Genomic DNA, 7,744 nt, shown 5'->3' with positions numbered 1-7,744 from the left:
TTGCACCCCCTACCTCACACCATATATACAAAAAAGATGGATTAAAGACCTAATAGAAAAACAATACAATCAATTTTAGAAGACAATATTGGATAATATCTTTATTGCATTATGGTAGGGAAAGATTTCTTAAGACAGAAAAGTATAAAAAACAATGAACTGACTATATTCAAGTTTAGAATTTCTGTTCATCAAAAGATAACCATTAAGAGAGTGAAAAGACAAACTGTAAGCTGGGAGAAGGTAATTGCAACACATGTAATCAACAAAGGATTTATCCAAAATGTTTCAATAATTCCTGTGACTCAATAAGAAAAATACAAATGCTCCAATAGAAAGATGTCAACAGAGATAACCAGAAATGTTGCCAAGATGAAGCAGACATGGCTCATAAGTATGTGAAGAGTTGTTAAAATTTTTTTGGTAATCATGGACATTCAGAATAAAACTACAGTATGAAACCACGTCACACACCAGATTGGAAAAAACAGATCACTAAACTAATTTATTTTCTCTGCAGATCCACTCCTTGTGATTTGGCTGCTTTGATTTTCAGGAGAAGTTCAACATTGTCTTCAATTCCCTTCTTAATAAATACGTGTGAAGAAACTCTCTTCACCTATTGATGATGCTACTTTCCCCGTTTTTACCCTGATCTTGACTGCTAAGTGGAAAAGTGTTGCCAATGCACTTTCTTTCCACTTTTAACCATATCTCTGTGCTATATTTATTTCTAGACTGATGGTATTTTCTTAGTTAAGTACTTGACAGCTATATCAAAATTAACATTAGATAGTTAGGTTTATTGTTTAATTGTGATTCTTTTATCATGCTGAGTGACAAAGTAATTAACATAGCAGAACTTATATGCCAAGATTTTACCTGAAATATGTTCCCTACATAAGTCTAGAGTCATATTTTTCCCCCTTGGAAGGGGACTGCTTTTTTATTTTTTATTATTTACTTATTTTGAGAGAGAGAGAGAGAGGGAGAGAGCGGGGGCGGGGCAGAGATGGAGGGAGAGAGAGAAACTCAAGCAGGCTCTTCACTCAGCGCAGAGGCTGACTCGGGGCTCAATTACACGACCCTGAGATCATGACCTGAAACAAAATCAAGAGTCAGACGCTCAACCAACTGAGCCACCCAGGCACCCAGAGACTGCTTTTAAAAAAAAAATTCTGGAGGGACATCTTCAGGTCACTCACATCTTACTAAGAATTCATTTATCAGAGTTTCTCCTTTATTTATTTATTTTTTTTTTAAGATTTTTTAAAATTTATTTGACAGAGAGAGAGACAGTGAGACAAGCAGGGGGAGTGGGAGAGGGAGAAGGAGCCTTCCCGCCAAGCAGGGAGCCCGATGCAGGGCTCCATCCCAGGACCATGGGATCATGAATGACTGAGCCACCCAGGTGCCCCCAGAGTTTCTCCTTTAAAACAGAGAGCATAAAGCCTAAGATGGATGCAAGGCAAAGGAGGTTTACACAGTAAAAGGAGGGAAAGGGAATCAGGAAGCCAGTGGAAACTAAATCAGAGCACAAACTTCTCAATGTGCTTAGCCCTCCTGTCAAAGCCTACTTTCAGCTGCTGTTTTGTCTCTCCTGATAATCTCCATGAAAATACTGTATATGAAATAAATTAAAAGACATTTAAGCAGTAATTTTATCTGGGAAAATAGAGGTGGGTTGCCAGAATATAGGAATGTCTAGACACTGTTGTTTTATTTTATAATAGTTTATGTTGAATCATGTAGCATACCAGTGTTCTCAAGGAAAACAATTCCCAGTCTTCGTTAGCGCAAAATTATCTAAATTCTCTTCTATGAAAAAATCTCTTCCTGATATAAAGCCCTCAGAATGAAGAAGTAAACAATTTCGGGCACTAGCTAGTGACTGTAGTGACATAGACACATGATGATGCACTAGGACCTGGAAGAAGAGCCTCGGTTCAGGTCCCTCCATAGAGATTATTCCCCAGAGATCAAGGAATTCTTTTTTTTTTTTTAAAAGATTTTATTTATTTATTTGACACAGAGAGAGCAGGAGAACACAAGCAGGGGGAGCGGCAGAGGGAGAGGGAGAGGGAGAAGCAGGCCCCTACTAAGCAGGGAGCCTGACATGGGACTTGATCCCAGGACCCCAGGACCATGACCAGAGCCAAAGGCAGTTGCCCAACCAACTGAGCCACCAGATCAAGGAATTCTGATTACAAACTCCAAGTCCTTGGTCTTTTGTTCTGTCTCCTAAAACAAGTTACTTTGTTCATATATACTTATGTTCCCCAAATGATAGGTGAATTAATTCCCATTTTGTAATTTTTTTTTCTTTTTGTAAAGATTTATTTATTTGTCAGAGAGAGAGCACAAGCAGGGGGAGCAGCAGGCAGACTGGGCAGAGGGAGAAGCAGGCTCCCCGCTGAGCAAGGAGCCCAATGTGGGACTCTATCCCACATCCCTGGGATCATGACCTGACCTGAATGAAGGCAGACGCTTAGCCAACAGAGCCACCCAGGTGTCCTTTTTGGTGTCATATCTAAGACACTGCTGAATCCAATGTCATGAAGATTTACTCCTATATTTCTTCTAATATTGTATTATTTTAGCTCTTACACTTAGGTCTTTGGTCCATTTGACTTAATTTACTTATATGGTGTGAGGTAGAGTTCCAAAATCATTCTTCTGCATGTGGCTGTCCAGTTGTCCCGGCACCATTTGCTGAAAAGACTATTCTTTCCCTATTGAATTGTTTGGCATCCTTGCAGGAAGTGAATTAATTGTGAATGTGAGAGTTTATTTCTCAGATATATTGACAAGCATATAACATTTCTATACATTATCGGTGTATATATATATATTTAAAAGCAATTGTGTATGTATATATACATACAATATTGTTTTTAAATCAGTTAAGAGGAGAGAGGAAAAAGAAAAGAACATGTGTAATATTTTGTTGCATATTCTTTGAATTTCCTATTGAGAGTTCAGAAAATTATTCCAAAATATTTCTTTTTAGATTCCTATGGTTTGATTATTTCTATTAACTCTGATCTCCACAATTCATTTTGGTTTTTGGTCAGAAATAATGACTATTTTTTCAAACTGCTAAGCCACTATTCCAGATAAATCATTGAATAATTCTCCCTTTACTCATTTTCATCATATAATGAGGTAGTATAAGTAAAAAGATTTGTTTTTCCACCATATTGTTTGTGGTAGACATTTCCTGTTTTCTTCCTTATTTCCTTTAAGGAACTGCCCCTCTACTTCCTACCAAGTTCTGGTATAGCTGCCAAATATTTTAGCAACACCATCACTGGTTGTAGAATGCACACATGGTGCACCCACAAATATAACACCCCAGTCTCTTCTTTCAAGACATTGGTCCAAGTAGTAGGTATAGCTCTCAAGCAGGTGCCCAATCCCTCCCCTGGATTAAATATACACTTTTTCAGAGAAAGAGATTCTCTCCGAAATTGCGAACTTTTACCGTGTAATTTCTGTTTCTTGTAATCTAGTTGTTTAATCTGGGGGCTTGATCAGATTCAGGTTCAATTTTATTTATCTGGGCTACTTTATGAGTGCCATTGTATACTTCAATAAGGAGACAGCCAATGTCTGGTTGATTCTCTTTTTAGGATAAAATCATTAAATGATGTTCAATGCTTAGATCTATTAGTTCATGAGGGATGTAAAAAGGTGATACATCAATTCTATCATTCCTTTGCCATATATTAGCTTGACTGTTTTGAAAAAATTATTTTGTGGCTTTTTTATCCAAGCAAAGTTGGCACATAATGTTACATTAGTTTCAGGTGTACAACATATTGATTGGACAAGTCTATATGTTATGTTATGCTCACCGCAAGTGTACTTACCATCTGTCACCATACAACACAATTAGAGTATCACTGACTATATTCCCTATGTTGTACCTTTCATCTCCATGATTTATTCTTTCCATAACTGGAAGCCTGTGTTTCCCACTCTCCTTCACCTGTTTTACCCAGCCATCCACCTGCATTTCATCTGGCAATGACCAGTGTGTTCTATGTATTTATGGGGTCTGTTTATGCTTTTTGTTTGTTTGCTTGCTTGTTTATTTGTTTTATTCTTTTATATTTCACATTTAAGGGAAATCATATGGTATTTGCCTTTTTCTTTCTGACTTATTTCACTTAGCATAATGCCCTCTAGGTCTATCCATATTGTCACAAATGGCAAGGTCGTATCTTTTTTAATGGCTGAGTAATAGTCCAGTGTGTGTGTATCTGTGTGTGTGTGTCTCTGTGTGTTTGTGTGTATCATGCCTTCTCTATCCATTCATCTATCAAAGGATACTTGGGTTGTTTCTATATCATGGCTATTGTGAATAATGCTGCTGTAAACATAGAGGTGCATATATCCTTTCAAATTAGTGTTTTCATTTTCTTGGGTAAAATACCTAGTAGTGGAATTACTAGATCATATGGTATTTCTATTTTTAACTTTTTGAGGAATCTCCATATTGTTTTCCACAGTGGCTGTAATTTATATTCCCACCAACAGTGCATGAGGGTTCTTTTCTCTCCACATCCTTGCCTTTCTTGTTTTTGATTCTAGCCATTCTGATGGCTGTACAGTAATATCTCATTGTGGTTTTGATTTGCATTTTCCTGATGATGAGTGATGTTGAATATCTTTTCATGGGTCAGCCATCTGTATGTCTTCTTTGGAAAAATATTTATTTTCTTGCCATTTTTTGATGTTGAGTTGTTTGTTTTTTTGGTGTTGAGTTGTATATGTTCTTTATATATTTTGGATATTAAACCTTTATCAATATATCATTTGCAAGATATCTTCTCCCATTCAGTAGGTTGCCTTTTCTTTTGATTGATAGTTTCCCTCACTGTGTGAAAGGTTTTTATTTTGGTGTAGTCCCAATAGTTTATTTTTGCTTTGGTTTCCTTGCCTGAGGAGACATATCTAGAAAAATATTGTTAAAGTTGATGTCAAAGAAATTACTGCCTGTGTTTTCTTCTAGGAGTTTTATGGTTTCAGGTCTCACATTTAGGTCTTTAAGCTATTTGGAGTTTATTTTTGTGCATGGTGTAAGAAAGTGGTCCCGTTTCATTCTTTTGCATGTAGCTGTCCAGTTTTCCCAATACCATTTGTTGAAGAGATTGTCTTTTCCCCAGTGTATATTCTTGCCTCCTTTGTCATAGATTAATTGACCATATAAGTATGGATTTATTTCTGGGCTCTCTATTCTGTTCTTTGATCTATGTGTCTATTTTTGTGCCAGTACCATACTGTTTTTATTACTATAGCTTTGTAGTATATATGAAATCTGGGATTATAATACATCCAACTTTGTTTTTCTTTTTCAAGATTGCTTTGACTAATCAAGGTCTTTTGTAGTTCCATACAAATTTTAGCATTATTTGTTCTAGTTCTATGAAAAATGCCATTGGTACTTTAATAAGGATTGCATCAAATCTGTAGATTGCTTTGGGTAGTATGGATGTTTTAACGATAATTCTTTCAGTCCATGAGCATGGAACATCTTTCCATTTGTGTCATCTTCAATTTCTTTCTTCTTTTCATCTTTTATAGTTTTTAGAGTACAGATCTTTCACCCCCTTGGTTAAGTTTATTCCTAGGTATTTTATTCTATTTGGTGCATTGTAAATGGAATTTTTTTTTAAATTTCTCCTGCTACTTCATTATTAATATATGGAAATGCAACAGATTTCTGTGTATTGATTTTGAATCCTACAACTTCACTGAATTCATTCATTTTAATAGTTCTTTGGTGGAGTCTTTGGTGTAGTATCATGTCATCTGCAAATAGTGGCAGTTTTACTTCTTCTCTCCCAATTTGAATGCCTTTTTATTCTTTTTCTTGTCTATTGCCATGGCTAGAACTTCTGGTACTATGTTGAATAAAAGTGAGAGTAGACATCCTTGTCTTGTTCCTAACCTTACAGGAAAACTCTCAGTTTTTTACCATGGATGCAAACTATGGACTTGTCTTATAAAGCCATTATTATGTTGAGGTATGTTTCTTCTAACCACTTTGTTGAAAGTTTTTATCATGAACAGATGTTTAAATTTCTCAAATGCTTTTTCTGCACTTACTGAGATGATCATATGATTTTTATCCTTAATTTTGTTAATGTGGTGTATCACATTGACTTATTTGTGGATATTGAAACACTTTTGCATCCTTGGAATAAATCTTATTTGATCATGGTGAATGATTCTTTTAATGTATTGTTGAATATGGTTTGCTAATATTTTATTGAGGATTTTTTTATGTTCATCAGGATTATTGGCGTATAATTTTTTTTTTTTAATAGTACCTTTGTCTGGTTTTGGTATCAGGGTAATGTTTGTCTTGTAGAATGAATTTGGATGTTTTCCTTCCTTTTCTGTTTTTTTCGAATAGTTTGAGGAGAATGGGTATTAACTCTCCTTTAAATGTTTAATAGAATTTACTTGTGAATCCATTCAGTCCTGGGCATTTGTTTGTAGTTTTTTTAAATTACAATTTGATTATAGTTTTTTAATTACAATTCTATTTTGTCACTAGTAATGGGTCTGTTCAGATTTCTTTTTTTTTCTTTTCTTTTTAAACTTTATTATGTTATGTTAATCACCATATATTACATCATTAGTTTTTGATGTAGTGTTCCATGATTCATTGTTTGCATATAACACCCAGTGCTCCATTCAATACATGCCCTCTTTAATACCCATCATCAGGCTAACCCATCCCCCCACCCCCCCTCCCCTCAAGAACCCTCAGTTTGTTTCTCCGAGTCCATAGTCTCTCATGGTTCTTCTCCCCCTCCAATTTTCCCCCCTTCATTTTTCCCTTCCTACTATCTTCTTTTTTTTAACATATAATGTATTATTTGTTTCAGAGGTAGAGGTCTGTGATTCAACAGTCTTACACAATTCACAGCGCTCACCATAGCACATACCCTCCCCAGTGTCTGTCACCCAGCCATCCCATCCCTCCTACCCCCCACCACTCCAGCAACCCTCAGTTTGTTTCCTGAGATTAAGAATTCCTTATATCAGTGAGATCATATGATACATGTCTTTCTCTGATTGACTTATTTCGCTCAGCATAATACCCTCTAGTTCCATCCACATCGTTGCAAATGGCAAGATTTCATTCCTTTTGATGGCTGCATAATATTCCACTGTATATATATATACCACATCTTCTTTATCCATTCATCTGTCGATGGACATTTTGGCTCTTTCCACAGTTTGGCTATTGTGGACATTGCTGCTATAAACATCGGGATGCACATACCCCTTTGGATCACTACATTTGTATCTTTGGGGTAAATACCCAGTAGTGCAATTGCTGAGTCATAGGGTAGCTCTATTTTCAGTTTTTTGAGGAACCTCCATACTGTTTTCCAGAGTGGCTGCACCAACTTGCATTCCCACCAGTAGTGTAGGAGGGTTCCCCATTCTCCACATCCCCACCAACATCTGTCATTTCCTGACTTGTTAATTTTAGCCATTCTGACAGGTGTGAGCTGGTATCCCACTGAGGTTTTGATTTGGATTTCCCTGAATGCCGAGCGATGTTGAGCACTTTTTCATGTGTCCGTTGGCCATTTGGATGGTTTCTTTGGAAAAGTGTCCGGTCATGTCTTCTGCCCATTTCTTGATTGGATCATTTGTTCTTTGGGTGTTGAGTTTGATTAAGTTCTTTATAGATTTTGGATACTAGCCCTTTATCTGA

The sequence above is a fragment of the Eumetopias jubatus genome, unplaced genomic scaffold, assembly GCF_037043125.1.
Source record: "Eumetopias jubatus isolate StellerSeaLion01/CBP00866 unplaced genomic scaffold, mEumJub1_p1.0 scaffold_3, whole genome shotgun sequence".
Classification (NCBI taxonomy): domain Eukaryota; kingdom Metazoa; phylum Chordata; class Mammalia; order Carnivora; family Otariidae; genus Eumetopias; species Eumetopias jubatus.
Note: the sequence above shows the minus strand (reverse complement) of the source record.